Source organism: Branchiostoma lanceolatum, chromosome 1 (genome assembly GCF_035083965.1).
Source record: "Branchiostoma lanceolatum isolate klBraLanc5 chromosome 1, klBraLanc5.hap2, whole genome shotgun sequence".
NCBI lineage: Eukaryota > Metazoa > Chordata > Leptocardii > Amphioxiformes > Branchiostomatidae > Branchiostoma > Branchiostoma lanceolatum.
Window position 1 is genome coordinate 35,082,635 of NC_089722.1, and position 8,394 is coordinate 35,091,028.

At 43.2% G+C, this 8,394-nt stretch overlaps 1 long non-coding RNA gene across 1 annotated transcript; it reads left to right on the forward strand.

The window, feature by feature from the left end:
* The first annotated feature begins 2,148 nt into the window (after nt 1-2,148).
* LOC136427631 (uncharacterized) lies at nt 2,149-5,504 on the forward strand. Its single transcript, XR_010754483.1, has 2 exons — nt 2,149-3,377; nt 3,684-5,504. It is a non-coding gene; the product is annotated as an uncharacterized lncRNA (long non-coding RNA).
* The last annotated feature ends 2,890 nt before the right edge of the window (nt 5,505-8,394 follow it).

Here is an 8,394-nt window from a genome sequence, read left to right on the forward strand (position 1 = left end):
CATGCCCTGAAACCAAACATTCTCGACCTTCCACATTGCTATTTGAGCTAGTCGATACAAAGCACAATACACTGAAATGGTGACAACAGATACTGATCTTAAAATGCCACACTCGACATCACGATTGCTAAAGTGCAAGAGAAATGTTACAATCTCAACCTTCAATGTTCGCACCCTAATATCTATTCAACAATTACCTGAACTTGTTGCTTCTGCCCATGAATACAGCATAGATACAGTGTGTGTACAAGAACATCGCCTCCTACACACAGAGATGGATTTAAAGTACCACGAGATAGGAAATGGATGGATGTTTATATCTGCATCAGCCTGGCAAAATGCAGTCATAGAAGGGATAGGAATGTTGCTGAGCCCTCGTGCGATAAATGCCTTAAACAGTATTGAAAAGATTCAACCAAGAATATCAACTGCTACTTTCAATGGAAATCCTGTTATAGTCCAACTGATGTAAGTGAAGACAGATGAGCTCACTTTCTATGACGATCTGTCATTACTTGTTCGTGAGGTATCAAGACACAATGTACTGTTAATTTGTGGTTACATGTATGCTCACATTAGAAAGGACGAAAGTAACAAGTACAGCTTTCATGAAACTACAAACAGAAACGGTGAGCATCTCAAAGCTTTTATTACGGAAAACAGACTTGTATGTTTGAACACGAGCTTCCCTCAAACATGACCCTTTGCTGAAAATAAAGAAATGACTACGAACCTGTTTTGATTTTGCATTCTTTCATTTTTCCATGCGATCTACCGCATTAATTTACAACACACGTAATGTTACAGGGGAAGCATTCTGAAACATCGTCATGGGATAACAGTTTCTGTGTTACATTACGTAGAGTACAGTTGTCGATTTACGTAAATCATGTACCGCCATGAAACTAGGAATTGAAACTAAAACTTGCTTACTGATTACTGGTGAGCCCAGAGCAGTGCCCCCTTTCATGTCTGGACAGATTTGACTGTCGACACCATGGTAGTGAATTGTACAATGTATCCAGTGCAGTGGGTAGATATGGTTAGATGACTTAGATCAGGTACAGATCATTCTCCTTATAGCAGAGCCGAACCCGCGTTTACCTCGTTCCGGTGAATGCAGAAAGTTTCTACCGTACGCGGATTCAGCTCTACCATAAACGAATGTGACAGATGATCACAGCACCGCACCGCCAAAAGCGACTGCTATGTCCGCCTACGCGTCTGTAGCCCTTGCCGAGTCGCTGTGTGGTTTCCGACTAGACGCACGTAAAGACGTCGGTCTTTTATTATTGCAGCAGTATGTGATAATAGCGCTGCCGCGAACCTCAAACCACCGACAACACCCCGTGTCATCCTTAACGCGAAATCAAATCCCCACGAACTTACATGCATTCACAGTAATAAGACAGTGTACAGGTAGATCAATCTTTATTGAGTACAGCATGCAGTCTACCAAAGTGTAATGCCGCCTTTGGTAGGCGTGCGTCTCTTAATGGTGCCGACACGCCCCGTGATCAACGACTGCCAATGAAGACCGCCTTCTTTTGTTACTCAAAACAGTTTTAAACATATTGGCGGTATTGCGCCTTTACACCGGCAGGTATTGGATCATTTGTACAGCAATTTGGTACCAAACAGAGAGACAAAGGGAGACTTACTTTTTTGAAAAGGTTGATTCCTCTACTTTATCATTATGCATGATAACGATGTCAAATGTCCAGCTTTATAGGAATTATCACGTGATATAGTGACGTCACTCAAAGCCATAGGACGGACAAAAAACGTCTATATTCAGGTTATTCAATATGGTTTTAATGCATATCAGCCATATTTCGTGGGTTTTTCTATACGTTTATATCATACAAAGACCTGTTAAGTACATTTGAAAACATTTTGAAATAGTTACGCAGATTTCTATAACGATTGCCATGGAAACGGTGAAAAATACAATTTTCTCACAGGAACGCTATTAAACAAGCCATTTTGGATGCTTATGAATTCCAGGCATCATCAAGACTTGACCAATGACACTTAATTATCCATATGGCTCTTAGAAAATATTTTAGCTAGGTAAGAAATAAGTAGTTATTTTACCTAAGAAATCAGGTGACATGCGCCATTTTGGCAGCCATCTTGGATCTGCTAATTGTCATGCGCGGTCATGGGTCAGAAGGAATCAGGTGATACCTTCACACTATATAAGGCAGCGTGTAACCACACACGGGTGTTAGTTATAGGCCTCCGCCCGCCGACGGAGTCCCTAGCTCTTCGTCTACGAGATCAACCACCCGGAGAAAATGTCCAGCAAGCGAAGCCGAGGAAAATTGTCTGCAAGCCGCGAATGCGTTCGGGCACGTCTGTACGGCAGTTTTCTCTCGGTTGTCCCTTCTTTTCGAAGGGAGAGGATAGGTTTGTTAGTGGTTATTTGAACTGGTAGGGGTGAAAGTTTTAGCATTTACTTTGTAGTTAACGTTGTGTCGAATTTTTTGGCTTGGCCACATGTTGCAATATCTTATTTTTGAAAGGCTGTGTTCGAGTGACTCCAGTCTTTGTGTTGTGTATTTGTTGTTTAACAGTTGCGCAAGATTTTTTGCTTGACTAGAGATAGCCGGAGTTGTATTCTCGTGCTATTTGGTCATTTCCTTTGTCCTTTGTTCTCTTCCAGCCACGCTGGCACGCGGCCAAGTGTGCCTACATGTGTGACCTAATTAATTTACGTTCCTGTTTTAGTAGGCGCCGCTTACTTTTAGACACTCGTTGATTTGTTTGGACAGCAGGGTACGTTTAACCTACGTTTGTTTGCAGATATTTTAGGAACTTAGCAGGTTAAACTTTGGGAAGCTGCTGCCACGAGGCCAGGACTTGTCCCATTTCTTCGTACACTCGTTGCGTTTTCCGTGCGTTTTGTTTCCTTGTGTAGTCTGCTCCTGCATACATTGGTTACAGGTATGCGACACCTGGCTGCACGTGGGAATGCCATTGTTTTTCCTTCCTATTGTCTTTTTTATTCAGGTAATTGGTTTGAAAGCACATGTGTTGGACTAAGTGTAACGTGGTGGATTATTTTCTGCTACGTGTTTTTGTACTTAATTGACGTGTGTTTGAACCATACAGGTCTTTGTGTGCGAGTTACAGCAATGTCAGGCCTGGCCTCTCGAACGGCTCCAGTCAGGTAGGTAGCGGCTCCGGTACATCAGGCACCAGTCCCGGGTCCGACGGCGGCGACGAGTTGGTCTGGTCCAGCGAGGGACAGCTCAGGCGTTAGACCAGGTCGTCACGCTGCGGGACCGTAACGAGGAGTCACCTTGGCCATCCAGCAATCAGTGGGGCTGTGCGACCTCATTCAGATTCCCGATTTCCCGGTAGAGGGGGCGGTAAACATTTCCTGTTCTCTAGGATTTCTTTTGTTTGTTTTCGGTTGAATTTATTTCAGACGTTACGCGATTGATTGTGAGATTGTGTATGGTTGCTTGGTAGTTTGACTGCGTGTATTAGTGGTGGTGAAAGTTGAAAAAAAAAAAATCGTCTGAATGGCCCGGGATTGTTCACGTAATCGGCACGTTTTGTCCTGTGGAACCCGGGCAGGGTATTTGGTTTGGATGTGGTGGCAAAAGTTGGTTGAGGAGGAGAAGAGGATTGTATTTAATGCCCTGTTCTTAACGTGTGTTTTAACTATGCAGGTCTTACCGCAGTACCAGGCCCGTCCTCCCAATCGACTCCAGTCCCGGCTCAGCTAGCAGCTTCGTCTGCGACCCAGGCAGCCCCTGCTACTGGTCAGCAGGCTCCGGCTGTAGTCCCGAACCCGACGATGGCGGTGCCCAGTCCAACCCAGCAAGGGGTTACTTCAGCGCAGCAAGCGACACCAGTACCGAGATTGTTCCAGTAAACGGCACGTTGTGGTCCTTGGGAACCCGGGCAGTGTGGATGGACATGCAAGGATTTAAGATTGTTTTTTCCTTGTCTTGTTGCCTTGTGTTTTGGGACACATTCCTCAGTTCTCTTCAACGTGTTTTGACTATGCAGGCACCTTGGTCAGAGCTTCACCATCCCCCGAGCCCGTTCTACCTCCGGCAGTTCCCTTGACATGCACCCAGGCAACCCAGGGGATCCTGCCAACAGCTACCAGACCATACAGGCATCATGTCAGAGCTTCACCGTCCCACGAACACACTTTACGCATTCTCACCACAGAGTTCCATACGGTTTCATGCCGCCCTCTATAGTTTTGATCCACATGATTTTTGACTAAATTATCTTTGTTTTTATTGAGCTCTGTATTATTTTGTGTCGTGATTACGCTTCTCTAATGTTTTTGACAAAATATTTGATTGTTTTTTGCCTTTCCCCTTTTACGTTGTGATTCTTTTGGTTGTTGTTTATTTACTTCGGCCTTTCGAAATTTTCCCTGTTGCGTGTCCCGGTTTCGGCAGGTGAGTATGTGTTATTTTGTGTATATGTTAATTTGTGCATGTGTTCCCGGTAAGGCATTAAGCCAAGTGGGAGTGTTGTAATATTTCCCGGACTCGGCGCTTTGTCGAGCGGGGTATGTGTTAATGTGTGCATGTGTTCCCGGTAAGGCATTAAGCCAAGGGGGAGTGTCGTATTATTTCCCGGTTTCGGCGCTTTGTCGAACGGGGTATGTGTCAATGTGTACGCGTGTTCCCGGTAAGGCATTAAGCCAAGTGGGAGTGATGTAATATTTCCCGGACTCGGCGCTTTGTCGAGCGGGGTATGTGTTAATGTTTGCATGTGGTCCAGTAAGGCATTAAGCCAAGTGGGAGTGATGTAATATTTCCCGGACTCGGCGCTTTGTCGAGCGGGGTATGTGTTAATGTGTGCGTGTGTTCCTGTAAGGCATTAAGCCAAGTGGGAGTGATGTAATATTTCCCGGACTCGGCGCTTTGTCGAACGGGGTATTTGTGAATGTGTGCATGTGTTCCCGGTAAGGGATTAAACCAAGAGGGAGTGTTAGATATTTCTTGTTTTCGGCGCTTGGGAGTTTTAGTGTTTTTAACTAGCTGTGAATGAGCGTTGTTAATAATACGTTTCACCAGGTGAAGAGTTACCGCCAGGCTATGGAATTCGTGGGGGCAGATTCTGAGCCATTTTGTAATGACTTATTTTATTTGGTAAGACGTGGTTTTAGAGTGTTGTATAAATTGAACCGACACAGACTCTGATTCTCGGCATTTATCCAACTGTATTGTGAAAATAAAGTTTATAAAGAATTATGTTAACAAGAATAAATAAAAGGTTTCAGCGCTTTTAGTATGCTACATGAAAATAAACAAAAGATGTATTCTGGTTATTTATCAAGTGTTGGTATTTATGTTTAGTCTTTTCAAGGGCTTGATAACATATAATTATATTTGATGAGTTTGTAAATTCGCATCATGTTTGTCCCTTCTTGGACATATTTATTAAAGTCTGTTTATAGTCTGCCTGTTGTGTTCTATATTTTGTCACCAATAAATATACGCATATGTACTGATGTACGTTTACGTATATGCGTATTAATGCATTGTCTTATATATATATATATGTTTTAGTTTGGCTGTCGGTACGTGTACACGTTTATACGTATGGTTTAATTAGTGATCTGTTAACTAACTTGATTTAGTTGTTTCAACGTTCGATATGCATCAGCCAAAATTTTTTAGTAATCGTTTATTTTCACTTCTAAGGGAAACAGTAATGTGTATCCCCTCCCTTCAAATTTGGATTAAGACTTATTCGATGTTATAATGGAGAAATGGGAAGAAAAATAGAAAGCAATATCAAGGTTTACTTATTACTGAAGTTGTTTAAGTAATTCGAGTGAGATTAAGGCACATTGAACACGAGTCGTTATCAAAGGGGATGGCAATATGCACTTTGAGCAAAAGGGGCGAAGAATAGAGGATGAGTGAGGGGAAGGAATGAGATATCAGTTGCAGAAGGTTAGCATTAGATAGAGTTAGTACTGAGGGATATATGTGACGTTGTGATGAAAGTAAAAGGTAGGTAGACTGACAGATACAGCGTTGGCGGAAGACGGCAATTTCCGCATCACCCATTCCGGAGGACCTATGACTGCGCATGACAAATAGGAAACTAATTGTCATGCGCGGTCATGGGTCAGAAGGAATCAGGTGATACCTTCACACTATATAAGGCAGCGTGTAACCACACACGGGTGTTAGTTATAGGCCTCCGCCCGCCGATGGAGTCTAAAGCGACCCACCCACCCAAACCCCGGGACATTTTCTCCGGGGGCATAGATATCCGCTCAGGGGCGTTCGCCTCAGCCGATATGAATCATTAGGCTCCAGACGGCAATTTCCGCATCACCCATTCCGGAGGACCTATGACTGCGCATGACAAATAGGAAACTATCTTGCAGTTTCAACTGCTTAATTTGTTTCAAGTACTGAATACGACGGTTGATACCATTCTGCTAATGTTCTTAACATGACTTTAGCTTGAGATACATTAGGCATTCTAAATCATATTTGAAGACATTCTGAAATACAGTTAGGCTAAGACGGTTGCCATGGAAACGGCACTATAGTAACAGCTTATCACAACACATTAAATAAACAAACATTCTTGAATGCTCATCATTTCCCGTTATCATCAAGACTTGGCCACGTTCGATTTCTCCCTGTGTTGAGTTCCAGGTCGCTGCGCTCCCTCACAGGCTGCAATAAAGAATGATTGGAAAATATTTACTAATATGAATAAAGCGTAGAACCAAAGCAAAAAAAGCATAGTGCTCACGAGCAGCCAATCGAAATGCTGTTGGTATGTTATTCTCACCTCGTCTATTCATCTTCATCATCATCACTATCCTCAGTGGCATCTTGGCTATCATCCGGTCTACTGTCAAAGTCTAGTAGCTTGCACATGTCTGTACACTTCAAGCCGTTCTTCAGGCAACTGCACTTGGGAAGCTTGCAGGCTTTTGAGCATGAACACGACAGCAGTTCTAACACAGCTGAAGGTGCCGGCTCACCAGTCAACTGCCAACTTTGCTCCGTCCTGGCACCAGCCAAATCCGATTGGGCTTGGGATGACAGTGCAAACTATGCTGTCACATAGTTTGCTCTATTTGCATGCTTGTACAGACAATCAGCATGAGGTAGGAGTTGAATAGAATCAATGCTGCCTCTCTTCACACAGAACAGCCTGTATCTGAGCTCATTGACATCGCTTGTTCCTGGTCGGGAAGAGTACATGTGGCAAGTGAAATCCTGTAGTTTCTTGAAAAGCTGATCTGAGAGCTCCCATTCCATTCCTACTAGTTATTAGTGTAACGTTGGGTAACATAAATTTGCGGGGTACTTAAATTCGGGATATTTCGAAAACGGGGTATTTAGGGATATGTGCTAGATGCAACATCAGTAATACCGCTAGAAATGCACACTTGACAGACTAACGTATTCAGAACACTATCTGAAAAGCTTCGATAACCATGCATTAGAAGTTGGCTACGTCAAAAACTCTCCGCCCCTTATTGTCACAGTCTAAGGGCTTCGTGGGAGAATTATACTGCATAGTTGTTCGCTGGTTTATAAGACAAATGTCACATCCGCTTCCTGCTCAACACAATTATTTACAATACAACTTATTAGAATATCTTTTGCTAACCTGAAACTGGACTCTAAGTGTGATTAATCATCAGAACGCCTCTTTGTTGCTACAACCAATGGCTACGGCACTACGGTGAATTTTCCCGCCACCATATTCGTTACCCAGAATCCTGCTATTCGGCAGACGACAAACGTTTGCGAGGAACACTTTTTTGTCTAAATGTTGTGTGTGATAGTGGACTGATGGCGATATTTTCCTCAAAGTTTGCTCTTAGCACAAGCAGAAACACACGGACATAGTAGTATTACCATTTCTACGGCATCCAGCTAACGCCCCGATAAATAATGTACAAATTTCATGACGGTGGGGGTTGACTTTGAGTGACGTTCTACCGACTCAACACACGGGTTGTTCCCGGAGGCCTGATGTGTGGGGTACGGCCGTTTTTTTCGTGTATTTTTTTTACTTGGACACGTCTATATCTATAGCACTCTCCTCAAGCTAAGGATGGAACGAATAGCTGCTGTATAAAATGTAATTAGCGGTAAGATATTCAAGACGAATCTTCTCTCCCGAATTAATGTTCACCCCTGTCCGACAGCACTGTCATTGGCGGACGGTAGTTTCAAGTTGAAATATTATGGTGTCAGCACGACTAGAGACAAAATCTACCATATATATGATTAGTGCAAAGATAGCACATGATACTGACAGAATAATAGAAAAAAAGGATGGTTTATTGTTCTACTAGATTGATTTCTGTCAACCATTATCGGAAAAATCCCGAATTTATGTTACCCAACGTTAACAGTGGGGATC